This window comes from Phacochoerus africanus, chromosome 10, assembly GCF_016906955.1.
Source record: "Phacochoerus africanus isolate WHEZ1 chromosome 10, ROS_Pafr_v1, whole genome shotgun sequence".
Lineage (NCBI taxonomy): Eukaryota > Metazoa > Chordata > Mammalia > Artiodactyla > Suidae > Phacochoerus > Phacochoerus africanus.
The window spans coordinates 45,092,962-45,119,082 of record NC_062553.1 but is presented as its reverse complement, the minus strand read 5'-3'; positions in this window follow the sequence as shown (position 1 = coordinate 45,119,082).

Below are 26,121 nucleotides of genomic sequence, written 5' to 3'. Positions count from 1 at the left end.
AAATCCAAATTTCATAATAAAAAACATTTACCTTTGGATAACGTTTGATAGCAACAACCAAAAATGAAAAAGTGCATCTTTAAACAAAATCTATTGGTTTGCCAAATTCCAGTTGATATGAGATTTGGGAAAGCACAAAGCATGAAGAGTTGTTATTTTGCAGCAGTTCTATTTTCTTATATTTATTACCTAAAAAATAAACAAATAGTAATATAAAGATTTCTTTCTATTTTACTTCTGTTTATATTGAATGAAATGTATGGACATACAAGAAAACCTGGAAAATATTCTGATCATGGTCATTATATTAGGCTTCTATTGCTATTGTAAAGTGACTGCAAATCTAGTGGCTTAAAACAACACATATTTGTAATCTTACAGTTCTGAAGGCTAGAAGTCAAAAATGGGTCTTATGGGCTAAAATCAAGGTGCAGAATAGTCTTTCTTCTGATCGTTCAAGGGGATCATTGTTTTCTTGCTTTTTCCTGCTTCAATGCGGGCCTGCCTTGCTGGGCTCCTGACCCCATACTCCACCTTCAAACCAAGAATATAGCATTCCCCAACCGTTCTCTGTGACCCTGCTTTCATTATCATGTTGGTTTCTTGGATTCTTTTTTTTTTTCTTTTTTAAAGTTTTATTGAAGTATAGTTGATTGTCAAAGTTGTGATGATTTCTGCTATGCAACAAAGTGATTCAGTTATACCTGTATACATCTATTCTCTGATTCTAATCTCACTGCCTCCATCTGATAGGTGCCCTTGTAAGGACACGGGTCCACCCTGGTTACCCAGGATAATGCTCTATCTCCAGTTCTTTTATTAATTACCTCTGTGGATGTCCCTTTGCCCATCCATGGTAACACATTCATAGGTTTTAAGAATTAGGAGGCATCTAATATTTTAGGTAATATTATTTGGCCTACCACAATTATGTTTGATTTTTTTCAGAAATACCTAGGTAAGTAAAGAAATAGGACCTTTACAAAATAATATGATTGTAGTTTAAAACTAAAAACATCAGAATGAATAGAACAGATATTTGAAGACTACTCTTATAGATTTATCAAAACACTCCAAATGGGAGGGTGATTTCTTTTAAACTTAATAATCATGAGGTGTATAACTTTCTACTCTTTTTTGAGAGAAACTTCTAATTCCATTGACGGTAGTGATCCCTCAGCCTCAGAGCATTCTGGGCAACTCACCAAAGGCAATCAATCCAATAGAAGGACTGCAGCTTACAGGTTAGCCTTACAAAAGTTCTCTGTCCAAACATGGTTGAGCACAATATCCTTCTTGCTCTTCAGAATTTGCATGGACACATAGAGAATGAATTACGCAGCTTGTAATGACACGTGAAAATTGAAACAGGGATAACGTGGCCGGGAAAAAATTTAGGACCCTCAACTAAATTCGAATTTTGGATAATTAACACATCATCTTTTAGTACTATATGTCCCAAAAAATGCAGGGGACATGCTCATGATAAAAAATTGTGTGTTGCTTATCTGGAATTCAAATTTAATTAGCTATAATTTTATTTGCTAAATCTGGCACTCCTACATAAAGGAGATAATTGTTCTTAAGTGGCCATGAAGTAGATGAAGGGATAGAGAAATTGAAAACTTTGGAGGAAACAGAAGATGTAAGATATAATACAAAGAAAAAAATTAAGATAGAGGACAATTTGAGGTCCTTATTTTCTTTTATTAAACAAATAGGAAGATGAACTGCTAAATACAGAAAGACAAGAGCTCTTACAAATCTTTCAGAAAGAGACAAATACTCCAGTAGCATTGGGCAGATGACACAAATAATTCATAGAAATAGTTAATAAACATGTGAAAATATGTTCAATTATAATAATTATAGAAATGTCAACACAAAGACTTTTTAAATTAAGTTTTAAAAGCAAAGTTAAAAAATACTGACAATGCTCAAAGTTATCATGAATGTAGGAAAACTCCGATTTCCACACAAGTTTTGTGAAAGTCTAAATGGGTATAATAATAATTTACAGCAGTATGTGGGGTTATTTACCTAAACATATGCATGAGTCATTAAAATATAGCATCATAATGTCAGGAAAACTCCTTTTGCTTCCCTTGGGGTGGTGATTGACATGTCAACACTTAAGCCAACTTTTTATAGGATGGCAACATGGGACATTAAAGAAATGAAATCATATCTCTCCCCACATGGAATCTCTAAACAGGAAAGGGGTTACTTTATGTTTCAAGTTCATGCTCCTCTTCCAATCCTTAGCTTTTATGTCCCTAACACAAGCTCCCGTTGAGAACCTCCTCCTTATTTCCCCTAGAACTTCTTCTGCATCCTAAGGTCAGAATAATCTTTCTCAAAGGCAAATCTGATCCTGGAAGAGTCACCTCTTTGCCCTCCCCCATCCTTATTCTCACTTAGAACCTTTCTCTCCTTCCTCTTGTTCAGAGCACGAAGACCAGAGATAAAGAACCAGATCCTTGAAGGGACTCACTGACTCCACTTCCACCTTCTGGCATCACGTTTTCTGCATTGGCCATGCACAAAGACCCTGCTGTCCTGGTCCTGGGAGTCACTGTGCTGTCTCCTGGCCTGACATGCACTTGACTGGTGTAGAAAAATATTTCAATACTTATCTTATTCTTTGTATCCCAGGACACTCAGCCACAACTCATTACACCAGTGGGTAGGGATATTTCCCTTAAAAATAGTTCATAACACTTCATTGTGTTTATAACTTAAGTGCATGTTTGTCTTCATTGGTCACACCCAAGCTTATCCTGAGCTTACTCAGGATGTCCCTTATGATCTCTGCCAGGAGGCCAAGTCCCCAATTACAGGAGCATTTGTAGTGCTGCGGTGTAGGTCTCCTTCTCAGCACTAACCACGCTGGAACATTATGTCTTGTGTGGTTATTTGATTCATGTCTCTCCCACCCAAGAAAGACTCACAGAATGAGTGAAAGAATCATGTCTGGTTTTCTCTCCATTGTGGCCAAGTATCTCAAAAATGCTTGCTGAATAAGTGAGTAAAACATGCCTCCATTTTCTACACATGGTGATGGGCTGGGTAAACAATAAAAGCAGGCATGAGGGAGTTTCTCAAGTTTCTGATAGAGGCTGAAGTCTCCCCAAATTACCAGTGACTTGAGAAGGGAGGTGCAAAGAATCAGGCTAATATTACCTCTTATTAACCTTAGTCTGTCACTGCTTTAAAGATTGAAGGGATCTTTCTAAGCCATTTTGACCCTGTTTCTCTAAAATGGTTAAAGCTATCCTTTTTCAGTTAATGAGCTGTACCAAATAAAGGAGAAGGCAATGTGAGCTACTTGGTGCCAAGTTTAAACCAACTGGGGCAACACTATAGATTCAGAGTCTGTGTTAATGCTGGGCTGAAAGGGTTTTCAGATTCAGCCTAAATTAATGGCACCCACCACACCTGGATTTTACTTGAATCATGAACTGCTATGACAAAGTTTAAGGGTTTGATGAGATGAATGGAAACAGTTTTAAAAGAAAAAAAGTTTTCATATATTTAGAATGGACAAGCAATAAGGTCCTGCTGTATAGTACAGGGAAATATGCCTAATCACTTGTGATAGGATACGATGGAGGATAATATGAAAAAAAAGAATATATATGAATGTATTACTGGGTCACATTCCTATACAGCAGAAATTGACAGCACATTGTAAATCAACTATAATAAAAAGTAAAATAAATAAATAAATAAATAAATAAATAAAGTTCTTAGTCAACTTGACTTTTCCTTATAGCCAGTTCTGAATATGAGAGACAGTAAATGTCGGCACATTTCTCTCACTATATTCCCAAGGCAAGCATAGACTAATTTAATTTACTAAGGTTGAGTCAACTACAGATATTTTAGTCTAGGGCCTTCATATTTTATTCTAAAGATAAAATAATTTAAAAGTACAAATAGATCGAGGAAAATATGTAATGTACTTTGCTGAGTGTAGCAACTAAGAGTTTTCCCTGTTTATTCAATAAACTGAATATGATATGGTGCTTGGACTCTGCTTCCAGAGTATTGCTTTCAGACAGGCTAATCTGTAAAACTAGAATGACACCCTGTGGCTGGACATATCAATAGCACAATGTTCCCTTGTCATTCTCTGTCTTTTCAAAAAAAAAAAAAAAAGAATCATTGCAAAATGCAATGTATGTACAACTTACAGGCAAAAGTACTTTATTTCTCAAAATGGATTGAATACTGTTAGTGAGATTAAAGAACAAGATTTCGATACATATATCTCAGGACACACAGCCACAGCTCATTGCACCTGTGGGTAGGGATATTTCCCTTAAAAATAGTTTATAACGTTTCATTGTGCTTATAATTCAAGTGCATGTTTGTTCCCAACATTTCCCTAGGGCCTCAGAATAGCACTGAGTTATCCTGGCAGGCCTGCGAGTAGTGCTATTTTACAATGATAGAAACTGAGCACCAGTAAGAGTTAAAAGAATTTTTTCAGGTCCTCTGGCTAGTAAAATGCTAGTAATAAGCTCAACATTGGTGCCTTTTGGATTTAAAATATCTTACTTTTCTCAGAAATCCTGCAGTAATGAATCCAACTAGCAATTACAAATTCAGGATTTGAAGATTTTGTTGTTTACTACTTAAAACAGAACAAATTGTTCTACTGCTGGAGAGGTGGGATATTGACTTCCTAGCACATTCTAGTATTTTCTCGCCTCCTTACCTGTCTATAAAAATCTTCCCAACCTTCAGGACTGTTCAACATCTCCTCCCCTGTATCTTCATTCATTGCGAATTTCTGTGAACCTCTGACCTTTGAACACTTATGGAATTACTCTCAGCATGGCTTATTTTCTAGTGAATTATTGTAATGTCAGGCAATATCATGTTTTTCTTGAACCCTCTTAAATATTTCCTGTCATTTAAATTTCCACCTGTTCATCTTGCAGATGAACACGTTGAGGATGATAACCATATTGCTTGCCTTTCCTAGTCTAGACAGGCTCCAAATAATTGTCTGTGCATACTAGGTGTCTTGTTATTTGATCCTCAATTATCCAGAAAGGCAGCCGGAGATAATTGCAATCCATTTGTTTATTATGCTCTCAGATTTAGCATTTATATGTTTAAAATACAAATAGTTTTTGATTCTCAGTATGCAATATCCTTACAGCATATATATATTTATACTTACTATTATAAATGTATGTCACTATTACAACCAAGCAGAGTAAAGTATTTGTGCATTTCAAGCCTCTTAGGAATGTGTTCAATGTTTTTTACCCACATTTTATGTATGTTACAGAAAGAAGACATGTAGAATTAAGTGTATAGAGAAAATACAAAAAAAAAAAAATTCTTTCTTGCCCGATGCTTTCCGTTACTGCATTCTTTTTAAGGTGGATATAAGAAAATCCATATTTACTTTCTTTTCTTATGAATCTTGAATGCTTACCTTGGATCAGGTGAACCAAATTCTTATAGAGGCAAGTCTGTATGTTTTCTCTGCCCTGCTGTGCTTGAATCTGCCAGTGCCTCTTAGTGGCTGAGCTGAGGGGGGAGGGGAATGAGAGGGTTGGGAGGAACGTAGGTATCAAAGGGCTGAGGGAGTTGTACACCTCTGAAACCTAAACTGTAAGCAAGCTCTGTCTTTATTATCCTGAGTTCCCTGTGCATTCATATCTAGAATTTCACCCTTTCTCCTCTAAAGCAAACATTTTTAATCCAATCACAGGGTTATATTATCCAGATGTTGGAGGCCTTGAGAAGTTATTCATGTATCTGTTTTACAATTAAATGTATTTCTCTGAAATCACACTTTGGACGCAAAGTATCAGTCTGAACAGCTGGCTTCCATAGCCAGACTGACTTCAGAGTTGGTTAAATGTTAATTTTTACGACTGATATACCCTGTCCACAGTGCTGATAAGGCTTTTGAAAAGATGATAGAACTAACACGACTGGCAAAAAAATCATTGTAAAGAAAGAAGATCATAGATGTGTAATTTATGTGGTTACCCCAACTAGCGCTCATATTTTCTCTGAGGGTTTTGATCTCTTGTCATAGACCACAGAAGTGAAAAAGGCAGTCCAGAGTGAAACTGGAAAAAAAATTCAGCTGCAGTCATAGATTCACAGAATTTAGGGTTTCCATCTGCACATCAAGGTTTTCACTGTCAGTTAGATTTTACACAAATAACCTAACATCCAAGGTAGTCTCATAATCAGTTTTTAAAGTTTTCCAAGTAAGAACGCTAGCAATAGAAAGCATGACCTAAAGTCTTAAGTTTAAGACAGAGGCTGCCAACAGATGAGCAAAGTGGTGAGGCTGAATGCATGCGCACAAGGAATCCCTGCGAGCTGGAGGCAGCAGACCTAGCCCAGACCTAGTAGGTGGAAGGGAGGGTTTTAAATTTGTTTATTGAAGCTGCAGGCAACCATTGGAGCTCCATTAGTTTTGGAATTTCAATTTGGAATGATTCAAGTTTACCTTGCCCACTACTCCCAACTCTTTTTTTTTTTTTGGTCTTTTTGCTATTTCTTGAGCCGCTCCCGCAGCATATGGAGGTTCCCAGGCTAGGGGTTGAATCAGAGCTGCAGCCACCGGCCTACGCGAGAGCCACAGCAACGCAGGATCCGAGCCGCGTCTGCAACCTCCACCACAGCTCAAGGCAACGCCGGATCATTAACCCACTGAGCAAGGGCAGGGACCGAACCCGCAACCTCATGGTTCCTAGTCGGATTCGTTAACCACTGCGCCACGAGGGAACTCCCAACTCATTTTTAAACTCATCCATTGAATCCCAACTGTGGCCTACTTGCCATAGTGGCAAAAGCCACACACCTGGTGGTAAAATAAGGTATGAAATATATTTCCTAACCATGGTGAAAGCAATCTCAACGACAAGATTTAATTCACTGTAGCCTCATCATCTGTAATATATGATGACATTCGGGCTCAGCTGCCAACCAAAGATATTAATTATTGAGACTTGATTGGGGTTAACTGCTTTTGCTTATGGTTTCAGAATTCTCTAATTTCAGCCGTCTCCGTGATTCAGGGCTTTGACTGCTTATTGGAAATGACGAGATGTGCTAAATATGACTCTAGAAGGACTCAAGGCATTTCATCAGATAGGATCATCCTTTCCAGTATATAGTCATATGGAATTTCTTGAATTTATGTTTCAAATACTTCCTTTTATTTGTTTCCAGTGTATATCTGTGCTTATATAAAGGAAATAGGGTTCATTTTCCTGTATTTTTCAAACTATATTATCAGTTACAGAATGTAACCTAATGCCCCCTACATTTTTATGAAGTCCAGCTAGAATGACGTTATTATTACTAAAAAAGAATCTACCACAATACTATTTTAATATAGCTCTTAAATGTCATTATATAATAAATATCTTAAATATATATATGTAGTACAGACCAGTGGACTTAATTTTTTTTCACTATCACAATACAAAATAAAATTTATATCTGGGAACAAATACTTATATCTATAGTTTATAATTATTTGAATTGAGCTGAATTCAATAAAAAGCAAAAGTGTAAATAAAGGTAAAAATAACTAAGCTACTTACTGAAAATACTTCATCACATAAAACAGGCCTGGTATATTTTTAGAGCATACTGAGTTGGCCTTTAAGTACAAATTATGTTTGTATTAAATCACATATTAAAAACCAGAAATATTTTGATTTCATAGCAGACTAATCTTATTTACAAGTAGCCTTATTCAAGAGACTTCAAAGAGAGTTAATTCAAGCAAAGTTTTTGCAACTAAAACCAAAGTTGATCCATTTCCATAATCTACAGACTTGTGTTCTAAGTGTTTTCGAAATCTCGAAGTGATGATAAAACATATTTGGCTTCAATACAATCAAGGAAACAAAACAAACCCAGAGCCATATTCACTCTATCATAAACATGAAGTATTTTTAAGGTCACAAAAACTATTATTATATTTCCCAAAGATGACTAAATAGCATATTTTCTTCCTCTGAAAATAGCATGGCTCCTTTTGAAAAAGCTGGGAGGAAACAGTGATTTTCCTAAGATGCTATGTATGTCCCCATCCTCTACTGCTGAGTGAGCATACCTTGTGACATATTGGGTATCTAGATGGGTTAAAGACAGCCCCTTGTATGTTGTCCTATATTGTTTATGTCTTCACAGCAGGCTGGGACCCATTAACTCAAAAGCTCATTGGTGCTGAACCCATATTTCTACAAATTCAGTTGGTTTAAATATAGCCCTGAAATATTTAAATATAGCCCAGTCCACTGTACCCTACAAAGTTGCATTCAGTTTATATCCTCTGGCCATAGATAAGATAAGCCTGAGCTTGGAAGAACCCAAGTTTTTGCTGCCCTTTGCTGCTCTCAGACCTACAGGTGCCCCATCTTGCTGCTGAGTGATGTCATGGAGGCATGCAAGTCCCCTTTCTGATTGCCCTCTCCCCCAGGAGCCTCTGGTCCTCATCCTCTTCTGAGCTGCAACCTCTTGGAGGTCTCATGCTATGAAAGACATGTCTGCATGCAAACCTATCAGTTTGGCCCAAATAGAGATTGTTGGGTCCTGGTGCCACCTCGTGGCCATATATTTTTTTCCTCAATCAGCTGAGAAGGCCCTTGAACTCACTACAGTACTTTCAGAAATGATTAAAAGTTAACTGAATATAAATGGAAATTCTCGATCCCTATGGATTGTTTACCTATCAATACTTTTCTATTTGTCCTTCTGGCACAATCTGGCAGAGGTAAATTATTGAGTATACATCAGTGATCTCAAAGAATTTACCAACATCTCTCTTTTTCCTCCATGGACTCTGGGTTTTTTCCTAACCAGCCTTTCCCCATAATTATGGAGAGAAAGACAAACATTTATTTTTCTCTGTATGTTTGTTCCCCATTGGTTTCCAGTCACATTGCAAAAAAATTTTTATGTACTTGGTGGAAGGCTGAAGTGAAAAAATCCAATAGAGTTATTTGGTGTTTCTTGCTATAGTTAAAGACTTTTCATATAGAACTTAAAATTTTATTGAGAAAAGTAAGTTTTAAATGTTTTCTGGTAAAAAACATGTACCATAAAATTTACCATCTTAGCTATTTTTAAGATCGCAGTAAAATTGTGTTAACACTATGCACATCATCATGCAGCAATATCTCTGGAAATTTTTCATTTTAGAAAACAGAAACTACACCCACTGAACTATTCTCCTTTTACCAGCTTCCCCTTCTCCTGGTGGCCACCATTTTGCTTTCTATTTCTAAGTGTTTGACTATTTTAGAAACCTCACCAGGAATGAGTATTTGCCTTTTTGTGACTGGATTATTTCACTCAGCATAGTGTCCTCAAGGCTCATCCCAATGTTGCAGCACATGACAGGATTTCCTCCCTTTTTTAAAGAACAAATTATATATATACAATTTCTTTATATATAATTTTCACAGATTGTCTTTATATATTCATCCATCACTGGACATGTGGGGTGTTTGTAACTCTCTTGGCTATTGTGAGTAATACTGTAATGAACATGGAGGTATGAATATCTCTTCAAGATACTAATTTCAATTACTTTGATAAATACCCAGAATTAGGATTGCTGAACCATGTGGTAGTTATATTTTTTTATTTTTTGAGCAACCACCACACTGTTTTACATAACAGGCTGAATCACTTTACATTCCTACCAATAGTTACATGTTTTCCACATCCTTCTTATCTCATTAATCTTTATTATTTTGTGGGGTTTTTTTAATAGTAAACATGCTAACAGATGTGAAGTGATACCTCTTTGTGGTTTTGAGTTACATTTCTTTTATGATGAGTGATGTTGAGCATTTTTTCATATGCTTGTTAGCCATTTGTATATCACTTTTGGAGAAATAGCTATTCAAATCTCTTCCAGAGTTCCCATTGTGGCTCAGTGGTAACTGACTAGTATCCTTGGGGATGTGGGTTTGATCCCAGGCCCTGCTCAGTGGGTTAAGGATATGGCATTGCCGTGAGTTGAGGTGTAGGTTCCAAATGCAGCTTGAATCTGCTGTGGTTATGTTGCAGGCCAGCAGCTGCAGCTCTGATTCCACCCTTGGACCAGAAACTTCCATATGCTGCAGGTGAGCCCAAAAAAGAAGAAAAAAAAATCTCTTGTCCATATTTTACTTGGTTATTTGTTTTGTTGCTATTGGGTTGTAAGAGTTCTGTATATGCTCTGGATATCAACCCCTGACCCGATACATGGTTTGCAAAAATATCCTCTGATTCTGTAGGCTACTTTTTTACTCTGCTGAATGTTTTCTTGGTAGCATGGAAGGTTTTTAGTTTAATGGAGTCCCATTTAATTATTCTTGCTTTATTGCTTGCGCTTGGCTGTCATATCCAAGAAAGAATTACCAAACTAATTGTCATGAAAGTTTTCTCCTGTGTTTTCTCCTAGGAATTTTACAGTTTCAGGACTTAATGTTTAAGTCTTTAATTCATTTGGACTTAATTTTTGTGTGTTGTGGTATGTAAAGTTTCAACTTCATTCTTTTGCATGTGGATATCCAGTTTTCCAAATTCCATTTGTTAAAGAGACTATCTTTCCCCCTAATTTAGCCTTAGTACACTTTTGAAAGATCAATTGACCATCTAAGTGAGTTTTTATTCCTGCGCTCTCTACCCTGTTTCATTAGTCTACATGCCTGCCTTTATGCCAGCACAGCACTGTTTTGATTATTGCAACTTTGTAATATGTTTTGAAATCAAGGAGTGTGGGGCCTCCAACTTTGTTTCTATTTCTTAAGATTATGAGTTTTAAGATGCTTTTTCTAGTTCTTCAAAAAATTCCTTTGGGGAGTTCCTGTCATGGTGTAGTGGAAACGAATCACCAGGAACCATGAGGTTGTGGGTTTGATCCCTGGCCTCGCTCAGTGGGTTAAGGATCCAGCAGTGCCATGAGCTGTGGTGTAGGTTGCACACTTGGCTTGGATCTGGCATTGCTGTAGCTCTGGTGTAGGCCGGCAGCAACAGCTCTGATTAGACCCCTAGCCTGGGAACTTCCATATGCTGCTGGTGCAGCCCTAAAAGGACAAAAGACAAAAAAAAAATTCTTTGGTATTTTGAAAGAGTTTGAGTTATATTGTATCTGTAGATTTCTTTGAATAGTATGGACATTTTAGCTATATTAAATCTTCCAATCCATGAACACAAGATGCCTTTCTACTTTTTGTGTCTATTTTAATTTCTTTCAGCAATGTTCTTTATCTTTTTTCTTAGTTTTTTCTTTTTAGGGTTGTATGTGCATCATATGGAAGTTCCCAGTCTAGGGATTGAATTTGAACTGCAGCTGCTGGCCTACACCACAGCCATGGCAGCACCAGATACAAGCTGTATCTACAATTTTTGCTGCAGCTTGTGGCAATGCTGGCAATGCTGGATGTTTACCCACTGAGTGAGGCCAGGGATCAAACCTGCATCCTCATCAAGACTATGTTGGGAATCCTTAACCTGCTTAACCAAAATGGGAACTCCTGGAAGTGTTCTTTATTTTTTGGCCTACAAGTCTTTTGCCTTATTTTTTTTATTATCCCAAATATAATAGTTTGCATCTAAAAATGCTGAACTGCCCATCCATCCCATTCCCTTCCTCCTCCCCCCTGGGAACCACAAGTCTGCTCTCCTTGGCCATGATCTATTTCTGTTTTGTAGATAGGATCATCTGTGCCATGTTTTAGATTCCACAAGTAAGTGATATCACTGGTAATTGTCTTTTTCTTTCTGGCTTACCTCACTTAGTATGAGAATCTCTAGTTCCATCCATTTTGCTGCAAATGGAATTAGATTATCTTTCTATGGCTGAGTAGTATTCTATTGTATATATGTACCACATATTTTTAATTCATTCATCTGTCAGTGGATATTTAGGTTGTTTCCATGCCTTGGCTATTAATAGCACTGTGATGAACATAGGGTTGCATGTATCTTTTTCAATGAAAGTTTGAACATATACCCAGGAGTGGGATTGCTGGATCATATGGTAGTTCTATATTTAGTTTTCTGAGGTACCTCCATACTGTTTTCCATAGCGGTTGTACCAATTTACATTCCCACCAAAAGTGAAAGAGGGCGGCCTTTTCTCCACACCCTTTCCAGCCTTTGTTATTTGTTGGCTTGTTAATGATGGCCATTCCGTCATGTGTGTTGTACTACCTCATTGTAGTTTTAGTTTACATTTCTCTAATGATTAGCAATTTGATGATTTTTTTCATGTGCCTGTTGGCCATCCATGTGTCTTCTTTGGAGAATTGTCTATTTAGGTCTTCTGCTCATTTTTAATTTATTTTTTTATTTTTTTATTTTTTTTATTTTTTTTGCTGTTGAGTTGTATGAGTTGTTTGTATGTTTTGGAGATTAGGCCTTTGTCTGTTGCATTGTTTGTAAAGATTTTCTCCCATTCTTGCAGCTTATTTATTTTTTTAATGTTTTCCTTTGCTGTGCAAAAGCTTTTTATTTTTGTCTTTTCCAGGGCTGCACCCGCGGCACATGGAGGTTCCCAGGCTAGGGGTCTAATCGGAGCTATGCCACAGCCACAGCAACTCAGGATCAGAGCCCAGTCTGCAGCCTACACTGCAGCTCACAGCAACACCAGGTCCTTAACCCACTAAGGGATCAAACTGGCAACCTCATGGTTCCTAGACGGATTTATTAACCACTAAGCCACGATGGGAACTTCTGCAAAAGCTTTTGAGTTTAATTCAGTACCATTGGTTTATATGTGTCTTTATTGTCATTATTCTAGGACATGGATCAAACAAGATGTTACTGTCATTTATATCAAAAAGTGTCTTCTTTAAACAAAACAAACCAAAGTCAAAAATACAGACAACAGATATGTGGTCACCAGAGGAGAAGGAGGTTAGTGGGGGTGGGGGAGGGATGGGAGAAGGAGGTCAACTGTATGTATGATTGATGTTAACTAGATTTATTGTGGTGATGACTTTGGGTTGTATACAAATATTAAATTATTATGTTGTACACTTGCAACTAATATAATGTTATTTATGAATTTTACCTCAATAGTCTTTCAGGAAAGAAAAAAAAAAGGCAATAAAATGTAGAATATAAACCTTACTTCCATGAAAAAAAAAAAAGCTATGAGATTCACTATACTTGATCCCAGGGTAATATTTTGAGTTATATTTCATTTTAACTCTGAGTGCCACATCCTTGACTATCCCACAACTCTCATATTTAATAAGCATATATCATGGAGTGATTAAGCTTAGGATGACTTTGTTGAATCCTGGAGTAACCTTATTAAGAGGTTCAACAAGAGCAAATATAGTTTCTTACTGGAATAATTTCCATTTTTTCAACGTATTTCATCAGATCTGATTTGACATGAAAAAACATTTCTTGCAGGTTTGGATATTTTTTTCTTTCACACAGACCTGTCTTCATTTAAGAAGTTTGGTACATAATACTATACGAGCTACATCCAATATTCCTTGTTAAATATATTGACCTATCTCATCCTCAATGATTATTGCAGTTACTCCTGCTATTGACTTATTCTTTCAAGTGAAATCAGTTAAACACTTCTTGGTTGGAGCACATTGGGCTGACTACTGGGATAAAAAAAATAAATCAATGTCAATGCCAAGTCCTTATAACCAAGTCAGGTCACAGACACATCAACCCTTAAGTAAAATACATTGTCAAAACACATATGATAAGAGGCCCAATGTTTTCATTCCCTCCCACTGCTTTTCAGTTCATGCACTCTCTTTCAGCTCCAAAATGCTCTGTACTATCATTCATCATTAGATTCATTCTAATGCATCCTTTGAGACTCTGGTCAGATGAAATCTCCATTAGGTAGCTTTCATCCCTCTTTCCAGAGGCTGGGAGGAAGGAAGGTACTTTCAAAAGCATCTTGTCATTACACATCACTGGATTAACCACATTTTATTATGTTATAGTTTTTCCACTAGGCTAAAATTTTTAATGGGGTTTGTAATATTTTCTTGTGCATCCTCCACTAAGCCTGGTTATAGAAGGTGATTAAAAAAGGTGATTATACATGAAACACGAAATCTGAGAGTGCAAGAGAACACCAAAGTGAAAACAATTAATTTTGCTGGTATTGGAGGTAATGAGAAGATTGCAGGAAAGCTTCCTGGAAGTGAGGACATTTGAACCAGATCTTTTAGAGAAGGACGTTGAAAGAAAAGGACATGCCTAGAAGAATAAAAAACAGCATTTAGATCACTTAACACAGATTCCAATTGAAAAGTTATAAAAATATCTTGGGACTTTTCTGATAACCATGTTTTCTAATTTCTAATTCCTCTCTACAATATCCTCTGTACTTTTGGAACATATTTACATACTACATTTTCTAAAATCACTATGTACTTTGACTCAAAATATTTATTTTCTTTTCTCTGCCATTCACTGTATCATTTGCAGTAAAAGGGAATGTGTAATAGGATTGACAAAATAATTTGATGCTGTTTAAAAAAATCTGGAAAATGGCTTATAGTTAGAAATAGTTAGATATTAGAAGAATTTCATAGAGGAACTCCTGGTATAACAGAGAAGAACAAGCCTGACTCCATACTGGATCTGTCCTTTAGGCCCTAACCCTTGTGCTCTGTTGCCTGTGCTTAGACATGCTGGCTCAACATCTTTTGTAAAAGAATGCTGCCTATAGCCTGAAATATACAGCACAGTCCATTCTCAAGGCTTTGCCTCTCAGGCTTGACCTTGTGGATGAAAAATTGGCACTTGCCATCTGTCTCTACAAGGATGAAGTCAGAAGTCATTTGCCACTGCAATCACTGACCTTCAACACATCTTGAAAGGAGCTCAGGGTGGAGAACAGGAATGAGGCACTATGTGCTCTTGGGAAAATGGTGGAACAGGCCTTCAGATAGGTAGATATTTTCAGAAGAAGATATTATGAGCCCAATTTCTTACATATTTTTATTCCTAGAAAGGCACAAAAATTACTAAGGGAGACATCTGCTCCTCGTGACTAGCGATAACCTTCAACCAAAATATGTGCTTAATTGAGTATATCCCTCTTCGCCAAAATTGTGTATGTATAAACTTCCCCCCTTATCTCTTCAGAGGAGTTCCTTGGAACTATCTAGAGGCTGTCCCCTAGGCTAGCATCCTCATTTTGCCCCAAATAAAACTTAGCTCATAGCTCTCACATTGTGCTTTTTTTTTCAGTCAACAATCTTTAAAATGATAACACTTTCCATTCATATAGAGATAAAAAGTTACAAAACAGAGAATAATATTCGTCTTGTCAGAAGTTTACAGGAACGCTATGACTAGACCTAAGTGGACAGTTGCAAGAACAAAGGATTCAGCACCAAAAAGTTTGCAACAACCAGTGATCCCATCTACTTTTAGTATAAAAGAAGCTTGACTTCTAACTTTAGGAAGATGGTTCTTTGGGACAATAATCCACTATCCCCTCAGTCTGCTGGCTTTCCAGGTAAAGTGGCTATTCCTTGTCCCAATACCTCTTCTCTTGATTTTATTGGTCTATCATGTGGTAAGCAGTATGAGCTTGACCTTGGTAACACTGGCATCCTTAGTTATTGAGCCTGGTATGTTCTCTGTGTCCCTTTTTACTGGGATGTCACTAAGCATAGACTTTACTTTTGGCTGTGCCCTTGGCATGCAGAAGTTCTGGGTCCAGGGATCAAACCTATGCCACAGCAACAACCTGAGCCATAGCAGTGACAATGCCAGCTCCTTAACCAGCTGAACCACCAGGAAACTCTGTTTGGCATAGACTTTTAATTTGCTATTTCATAAAAAGACTTTGTCTTAAATTAAATAGCATTCTAATGCTGACATATGCATGGCATTCTTCGCAGTTACCACCAATAGCTTCTCCTGTAATACTTTCTCTCCCTCTAATGAAACTGGTATAGTTTCAGGACAATATGGTTTTATAATAGAACTGTTAAGTTTGAATTTATTTAGAAATGATTGCAAAGTGGAAGGAGTTTTGATGTGCTCAGTGTAGTTTATAAGGCGGTGGGTCTCCACAGAACCTTTAAATTCACATGGAATCCAGGCTACAGTGATCCAGAATGCTCTGTTCTGGATTTTTTTGAACAGAAACAGAATCATGAATTAGACCACTGTAGTTGGCATATATGCTTAATGGGTGGGGAAAAAAAAAGGGAGTCTGGGGACAACTAAGTTAGAAAAATATTGGAGTAAAGGTCAGGACATTTTTGGTTCTTCAGTGTTGAAGAGGAGGGCTGCCACAAATCTGAGAGGACTTAAATGTTGTTATTCTCTTTGTAGTCTCCCCTTCTGTTATTTTACTGAACTGTTACTTTCAATTTATTTGTCATATCTTATGAGATATTTAGTGAGCATAGTAAGTGCTATCGATGAACTTGATGAAATACTTCATTTAATATATTGTTGTTGTATTTACTATTGACTAGGATGAGAAAAGGGAAAATATTCACGTCTTAAATTTTCACACATATTAGAAAATATACTAATGTTAAGGTAAATTGACTTGTAGTTTTTTACATGGATTAATTCCCTCCTGAGTTAATTATACTGTTTATCATATAGGAACCACTTAAAGTTTCCATTTAATAGCCAGTTTTTTCTTATAATTTCATTGGGGACTACTTTCCCTTTGGGAATATATCTTAACAGGATTGCCTTAAGAGTTGTGTCAGGTAATGAAAAGAAATTTACAAAGTGTAAGATGTTATGTAAATTACAAAGCAAAAATATTTTAAAAAATGATAAATCAACTTTGGCTTTTGTTTTTAGTCTCACCAAAAAACTCATTATAAAGAAGATAATATGGGAGTTCCCGTCGTGGCTCAGTGGTTAGTGAATCCGACTAGGAACCATGAGGTTGCGGGTTCGATCCCTGCCCTTGCTCAGTGGGTTAAGGATCTGGCATTGCTGTGAGCTGTGGCGTAGGTCGCAGACGTGGTTCAGATCCCACGTTGCTATGGCTCTAGTGGAGGCCAGCAGCTATAGCTCTGATCAGACTCCTAGCCTGGGAAACTCCATATGCCGTGGGAGCAGCCCTAGAAAAGGCAAAAAGACAAAAAAAAAGGAGATAATATCTTATAAAATGATATCTACTTGGGCTTTTGATTGGAATTGTATGTATAGCTTACTTTGAAGAGAACTGATCTTTGCAAAAGTGATTTTTATAGGAGTAAGATATATTATTTCAATTATTCATGTCATTTTATTTCACAATAGAATTCAAGATAGTGCTTGTTATACACTAAATTGTGAGTCTTTACAATTCATATATTGAAGCCTCAAACTCTCAATATTTAGAGATAGGGCCTTTAAGGGGGTAATTAAATTTTACTAAGGTCATAAGTGAGGGACCTTAATTCCATAGAACTCATGGTCTTATAAGAAGAGGAAGCTCCCTCAAGGAAAGGCCATGTGAGTATACAGGTTGGGAAGATGGCTCTCACCAGATCTCAATCAGCTGGAACCTTGATTTTGAACTTCTAACCTCCATAATTCTGAGAAAATAAATTTATGGTTTTTAAGCCATGTAATTTATGCTATTTTATGTTCTATGTTAGTCTGCAAATTGAGCAGACCAATACAGTGTTTTTAAAGTGGTTGTGTATTCCTTGTAAAATTAGGGTTTATTTTTGAAACAGTAATAATGTAAATAATAAGTTTGAATTCTTTTCTTGATAGTCACTCTCCTTAAAAATCTTTGCCAACAAAATGATTGACAATGGATTAATCTCCAAAATATACAACATATAGCTTTATATCAAAAAACAAACAACCACTGATCATCTTAGAAACATTAAGGAAGGACAACCCAACAAAAATCACATCTTTCTCATGAACTAAGAATCAACTCAAACTTAAGCTGGTGATTAAAGACAGATGTGAAGACTGGAGCCCTCATCCAGCTCAGGATACGATTATTGAGTCAGCTGAAATCACTGAGCATCATCTCTCTCCTATTATTGTTGCAACATCTGTTATTATGAGGTATCACAGTGGAGCAGTGGTCCTGAAAGGGTGAAGAGGGGATGGGCACAATGGCCATCAGTTACCTGACTCAGGACGGAATATCTTTCCTGTAACTCCTCTGAGGCACTGGTGATTTTTAAGTGTCTTCCTATCCAATTAATTATAGCTCCTTCCACTATAAGCTTAAAATCACTAGTGGGGGGTGGTCCAAGGATCTACTTATGTTTCTTCTTTCTATATTTTTTGACAATTATCATGACAACTTTTTCTTTTTTTGTATAATGATTTTTATTTTTTTTCCATTATAGATATAGGAAGGGGTTAACATACTTTAAAAACTGGGCGACCACAAATCAAAACCAAATATTACATTCACGAAAACTGAAAAGTACTTAAGCATAAAGTAAATGGAAACCATCCAACCAAAAAAAAAAAAAGAAAAAGAAAAAAGAAAAGAGAAACATAGAATAAACTGGAAAACAAGGCTTAAAATGGCAGTAAATACATATCTATGAAGAATCACCTTAAATTTTTTCTTTATTGTTTCTTCCTTCTTTTTTCCTCTCTTTTCTGCTACTGCCTTTATTCTGTTCCCGCTTCTATTTTCTTCAAGCCTTCATTTCATTTGTTAACTAAATATGACATATATCATAGACAATACACATAATAGCTTTGACTGTGAATTACAGAATTGCATCAGGAATGGAAGTTATGGACTTGGAGATGAAATTGGAGCATGTGCATGGACTTACTACTAGGTCTTGGTGTCCCAGTGTTCATCTCTGGAAGTTAGACATGTTGTTTCACCAAAAAAAGGCAATGTCATGCCTTGTGATTCTTTGGTCAGCTTTATCTTTCATCCCATGAATTTGGTAATTTTTATTTATTTATTTATTTTTTGCTGAGCCCATGGCATGTGGAGGTTCCCAAGCCAAGGATCAAAGTGGGGTCACAGAAGTGGAAACACCAACCCAGTGTGTGTATGTAGATCCTCTCCATTCATCATATATTGTTTAGCTTTCTCATTATGTTCTCTAAGGAACCCTCTTCAAACTCCTTGCCCTCCACCTAGGTCCTCAGTGGCTTAGGAATTCCTTTTCTGAACCCATGAACATGTATTTCCCAAAGTGTGTCACGATGATTCTTAGCATTTCTGCCATTCTATACTGTCAGAGACTTGAGCGAAAGGGAACATTTTTTTAAAATAAATTTTATGGGAGTACAGTTAACTTACACAGTTCATTAGCTTTGGGTGTACCAGAGAGCAAATCAGTTATACATATGCATATATCCATCCTTTTTCAGATTCTTTTCCATCATGGTTATTACACAGTATTGAATAGTTTACCCTGGGCTATACTGTACGTCCTTGTTACCTATCTAGTTCGTATGTAGGAAAGTGTACATGTCAGTCTCAACCTCCTAATTTATCCCTCCCTTTGACCATGTTTCCCCTTTGGTAATCATAAATTTGGTTTTGAAATCTTTGAGTCTGTTTCTATTTTGTAAGTTCTTTTGTATCATTTTATTAGAATCCACATATTAGTGATTTCATATGATATGTCTTTGATTTACTTCACTTAATATGATAATTTCTTATCTTATTTTTACAGTGGCATTCTCAGCACTTTGAATAGACTCTAATATGTAATATTAAAAAGAATTTACAATTGTAAAGTATTAACTCTGGCCCAGACATATCCTAATGGCTTTATATATTGAAATGTTCAGTTCTCACAAGACCACTTTGAGACAGGCACTATTTTTCAACAGCTGCACAAATGGCCCAGAATTGCTGCATAACCAGCTCAAGGCCACAGGGTTTGCAAGCAGCAAAACTAGTATTTCAGCCATGGTAATCTGGAAATGGAATGCATGCTCTTAACCTTCATATTATGTTACATCAGTGTACCTGCTACTTGATGGATACTTCCAGTGCTATTAAACTTGAGGATAAGTACCTGTGATAATAGTTATTTTTAATGATATAGCATTATAGATGAATTATGATGATTTGAAATATTTTATAGGGGTGTATAAATCCAGCCACCTTTCCTAATATTGCTATTATGAGAAAGTGTTGACTCTAATATAACTAATTTTTCTAACAGAGCTTATTTCATCTTGATGGCTCCCAAATCAAAAAATTGCAAAGGCACGAGTGTTACAATACATGCAATGAAAATACAAACAAATCCTGTAGTTTAGAATAAGTCGAAGCACAGGATATGTGCCTTATCGCACTGGGAATTCTTAAGAGACTGGATACCTATAAGTTAGAAATTTTATAAAAGGAATATTTTCACTCAGGATCTGATATTTAATAGTAATAGCAAATAGAATTCATTAAGTGCCTACAAGTCCCATATTTGTTCTCATTCTTTACAATATTACATCATTTAATCCTCACAACCGACCTATGGTTTCATAAATTTTTTTTTCCATTTTACAGTTAAGGTAATTGATGGAGCCTTTATACCTGTGTATGCACATGCCTAAGACAGTGATAACAGTAATCCTTGTTGGTACTTTTTTCTAGTTACAAATGCATATTTATTTCCATAATTAATTTCATAAAAATGACAATATTTTTTCCAATTCCATAAAGAATAATGAATAATTAACATCACTGACTGACACATTCTAAAAGCAAGTCTTTTATGATGTCACTTCAATTGCAGAGTGAAAAGAATCCTTGAAAGGAAGTGTATTGCCACCAAACTGATGGCAGAAACAGATAATAACCCATTTCTTCCTGCCACCAAATGGGCCCCCAGATTTCACTCTGTTACAGAAGAAAGATGCCATGAAAATACTAAAATGAATTCATGTGTCAGGAGTTATTAGTAGGGATAGGTCTATAATCTAATCTTAGGGTGAAAAAGGAGCATAAAAGTAAAAAAAACTAAAATAATAATAATTTTAAAATCACCCATAAATTTTTCTCGGTTGTTTTTTTTTTTTTTGGAAGACCTTTATAATGACAATGGGTTTTAAGGATGATTTTAAGTTGGCTTTGTGAAAAACTAAAATTATTTTTTTCTGGGTAGAAAGAAATAGGAAAGCATAGAGAATGAAAAAATAACCATCAAAATAATATCTTTTGCTTTTGGAAAATATGGAGCATTAATTATAAAAAGCATACCTAATGAAATTTGACATTTACCATGTTTTTCATGTTTCATTTGACAGTATTGGAAATAATAAGTGATTTCTTGCTTTTAGTAGATTTATTGGAATGTTAGAGATGAAAGTTTATCTTAAGAAAGTGGTTTTTTAAAAATTGTATGTACAAATGATTTTATACAAATATTAAAAATACAGCACAGAGGTAACTAGGGTATCACTATTATATCTTCAACATAATGAGTAAAATGGAATATTGTCAAATATATTTCTCACCTATTAAATGAATATAAAGAAATATAGACTCATCATCACAAGTTGAAGATAACCCTGGGACATTCCTCTCTCTCTCTCTTTTTCTGTTCTATTTCTGGAAAACCGGATTTTTAATCTTTTCAGAGAAAACCATAAAACTTGCTCATGACAGTGACAATATATGCCCTCTCATGTAGGGCTATAATGGAAAATTGCACATTGGAAACTATAATCCTCAGATCTTGAACTGGGGTCATTTCATGGAGGCACCAACAGGTTCTCACAGCTCTGAGACCTTGGATTAGGTTCATAAAACTGCTGTAACAAAACACCCCAAGGTTTGTGGCTTAAACAGCAGAAGTGCATTCTCTTATAGTTCTGGAGGCTGGGAGTCCAAAATCAAGGCGCCATGGGGCCGGGTTCCCTCTGAGACTCCTCATGCAACCCTTTCTTGCCTTTTCCTAGCTTCTGGTGGTACAGAAGGTCCTCAGCCTCTCCTGGTTCACATTTGCATCAGTCCAGTCTCTACTTCTGTTATCACATGACATTCTCACTTGGGGCTTCTGATTTATATAGTGTGGTGTTTCCCTTTTTATTAGGGCATGCCTCATACTGAGTTAGGGCTTACCCTAATAGTGTCTTAGCTTGCCTGTAGAGAGCCTCTTTCCCAATAAGATCGATTTATAGGTACCAGGGATTAGGATTTCAACAGGTCCTTTAGGGGATACAGTTCATTACAGGCCATTGAGCATTACAGTGTCACATCACAAGATGTGATGGCTTACTCGAATCTTAGCATATTGGAGCTTGAAGAGACCCGTTGATTTCCCTACCCAGCCTCTGCAGAGTATGAAAGAAACTCTATGCCAGAGGGAAAATGACTGGGAGGGAGTAGTATGGTGAATTAATGCAGAGTTACACTCACTCTTGTGTTCATGTTTATCTAATAGGTTAATTACTACCTTGCAATACAGGTATTACAAAATCATTACACTTAGTAGCTTATTTAGGAGAAAGTAAATGCATACTATTAATAATTTAGGAATGTTTTCATAAAGAGCCATTAAGTGCTAAGTCTTTTTATGTATTTTTTGCAATTCTGACTATAACCTGGTAAGATATTTTTGCTCTCATTTCTAAGATAAGGAAACTAAATGTCAAAATATATATTTAAGTGACTTGCTTGAGGTGACATAGCTAGTAAATGATTAAATTTGGATCACAAGGCCCATCTGCTTGGCCAAAAGTCATGCTATTTTTAGGAAAACATGAAGCCACCTAATAAAATAATACAATGTTTGTGCACTTAACATTGTAAGCTTTAACTAAAGTTAATGAATTTTTAATGGACAATTTCTCTTCTCAACCATGTTGGTATTGAATACCAGGTAAATTTCTTAAACATCTCGGAGTAATTTCTTACTGCATCAATAAACTTAGGTGACTGAAAGACACAATTTCTGGGACTTTTTATTTGCATAATACTAAAAATACATCTATTTTAATCTTCAAAGATATTTACTTATCCAAAATACTTTATTTCCTGACTATATTAAACAAGAAAGTATTTTATTTTTCTTTTAAGTAAATTACTGAAAATCACATAGAACATTATCACACTCAGGAACTCCTTTAATGATAGCAGTCAAAATATATTTACATGAATATGCATGCACATATACATGCAAAAAGAAATAGGAAAAATAAATGTTAACTTTCTCAATTAAATATATTACTTTTTTCATAGTATTTAAAAAGCCAAAGAATGTATATTTATGTGTGATTTGGCCAATTTGCTGTACAGTAGAAATTGACAGAACACTATAAACCAACTATAATGGAAAAAATAAAAATCATTAAAATAAATAAATAAATAAATAAATAAATAAATAGCTGAAGTTATCCACTAAGAGGCTTAGGAAAAATTTTCTTCTTTAATTTAGTAATTAAATGTTATTAATCCAAATAGTTAGCTTTGTATAAAGGGCTTTATTATATCCAATAGAATCCTTAGATTGGTTTACATTATTAGTTAATTGAGCAAAGAAGCTGTTGTAATTGTCTTTGACTTACTAAAATCAACAGTGGTCTGGGACAAAAGAATGTACTCAATAAGCATTTGTTAATGAATTAACATATTAATGAGAAGAAGAAATCCCTAAAGTGAGAAGCCTTACATGCATGAAACTTAAAAGACAAGACAAAATAATACGAAACACCAATATTTTATTTCCTCCCATTCACTCTTGGAAGTAAAAATACAAGAGTAAACAAGACAGATAAGATTCCTGACCTCTCAAGGCTACTTTTTATTGTTAGAGTCAAGTACTGAAAAACAAACAGTGAAACAAAGAAATAAGCTATTGGTCATTGAGGAATGCTGCGAAGGAAATAAGCCAGGGTAAATGATAGGTGATGTCTGTGTTGGAACATAAATGAAAGGAAGGACACAGCCAGGTGAATGTCAGATGGAGCATTATTCTTGCAGGGAGGAGAAAGTGCAGGGGCCCCAAGGTGGAAACAGACTCCTAATGAAGCCAGCTTTGGAAGATGAATCCCATACGAGGAAGTCATATGGACAGATCCTAAGTGCAATGGGAAGATAATACAATACGATGTTAACTATTAATCAGATGTGATGAGATGGTTATAAATAATGGAGTGGAGTGTTTTTAAACTCTAAAAAGCTCTCTTTGTGGGGAGGGACAGATTGGGAGTTTGGGGTTAGCATCTGCATGCCATTATATGTAGAAGGAATAAAGAGCAGTGTCCTACTGCATAGCACAGGTATCTATATTCGACATGTGGACATATATTTTTTTCAGGGGAATAGCATTCAATTCACTACAAAGAGGATGAAATCAAAAGAGGTCCTATTTATTTATTTATTTATTTTATTTTGACAGCCACACCTGTGGCATAGGGACGTTCCAATTCCAGTAGAATTGGAGCTGCAGCTGTCAGCCTACACCACAGTCTATGGCAACACCAGATCTGAGCTTCTCTGCAACCTATGCTGCAGCTTGTGGCAAGGTTAGATCCTTAACCTCAGTGAGGCCAGGTATTGAATGAACCCACATCTTCAGGGACACTGTGTTGGGTTCTTAACCCACAGAGCCACAACAGAAACTCCAGGGCCTTTTTGAAAGTTAGAGTCACTAAAGTGGGTGCTACTATAAATTATCCACTAGGGAGGAAGAAATTTATGACACGGTAGACAGAGGAGATATTTACTACACTTAGAAAATCAGCAGTAAGATTAGATGGCATAGGATTCTGAGCCTGATGAAATTTTTTTTTCTTTAACTTTAGCCAGGATTTATTGAAATGGGTTCTGGTAAAAGAGATAAAGGTAAAGGTAAAGTTAAAGGTAAGGTTGAAGTTAGATTGGAGATAGATTGAAGTTATAAATAGAGATGTTCAGTGTTTGAAGATTGGATGGACAGTCCCAAATTCCTAAACTAAAAAGAGGTTGTACTGGTACACACTGGCCCTGCCAAGCACTCTTGAGAACTGTGATCATGAACTGGTAATTAAACTGGTTAATATGGTTTGCTACATTTCTCTGGCAATATTTAACTGGTGATATGGAGATGGACATGAGGAGGATACTGGGTAAACATGAATTATGGTATTTTCCAGGTGGTTGTTTTGGAGGGTGAAAGAGACAAGGGGTACACAGTGTTGGCTTATGAGAGATTATAGTGTTTGACAATGGAATTGTCATTGGTTAAGGAATAACCTGGGGAAGCGGGTGATGGATAGTGATGACACTGTAAGGACAATAGTTTCCACTTCTCAACTTGGTTGAGAAATTGCTGATTTGAGAATGACAGAATAATTAAATTGAAAAACTAAAGTCATGGTCAGTGAGAAAAATGCTTGGAATTGAGGTTTCTGAGGCTCCACAATACCACAGATCTGACCAAAGAGGTAGGTAGGTGAATTTGGTACTAGATTTTCCAATTTGCAGATTAAAAACATGCCTCATGAACACACACACACTCATGGGCATAAACATGCAAACAAATAAATTTGAAATAATTTTATGCGTTAATATTTATTTTAGAAGATTAAAAAATCCTAATTTTGTTGGATGTTTTGCTTGTTTTATGGTTAGTGGTTTTCTTTTTTCTTTTCTTTTCTTTTGACCATGCTTGCTGCATGTGAAATTTCCCAAACCAGAGACAGAACTGGTACCACAGCAGCAACCGCACCACAGCATTGACAATCCTAAATCCTTAACGCAGAGTGCCACAAAAGAATTCCTCTAAAAATATTACTATAAAATTGACAGAACACTGTAAACTAGCTATAATGGAAAAATAAAAATCATTATTAAAAAATATTAGTGGTTTTCATTTTATTTTTTTAAATTTTTTTTTCTTTAAAAAATTTTTTTAATTGTTATTTCCCCAACACAGTTGTTTTCCCCACTGTACAGCATGGGGACCCAGTTACACATATATGTATACATATTTTTTCTCCCATTATCATACTCCGTCATAAGTAACTAGACATAGTTCTCAGGGCTAAACAGCAGGATCACATTGTTAATCCATTCCAAAAGCAATAGTTTGCATCTGTTAACCCCAAGATCCCAATGTATCCCACTCCCTCCCCCTTCCCCTCCCCCTTCCCCTCCCCCTTCTCCTCCCCCTGGCAACCACAAGTATATTCTTCAAGTCCATGATTTCCTTTTCTATGGAAAGGTTCATTTGT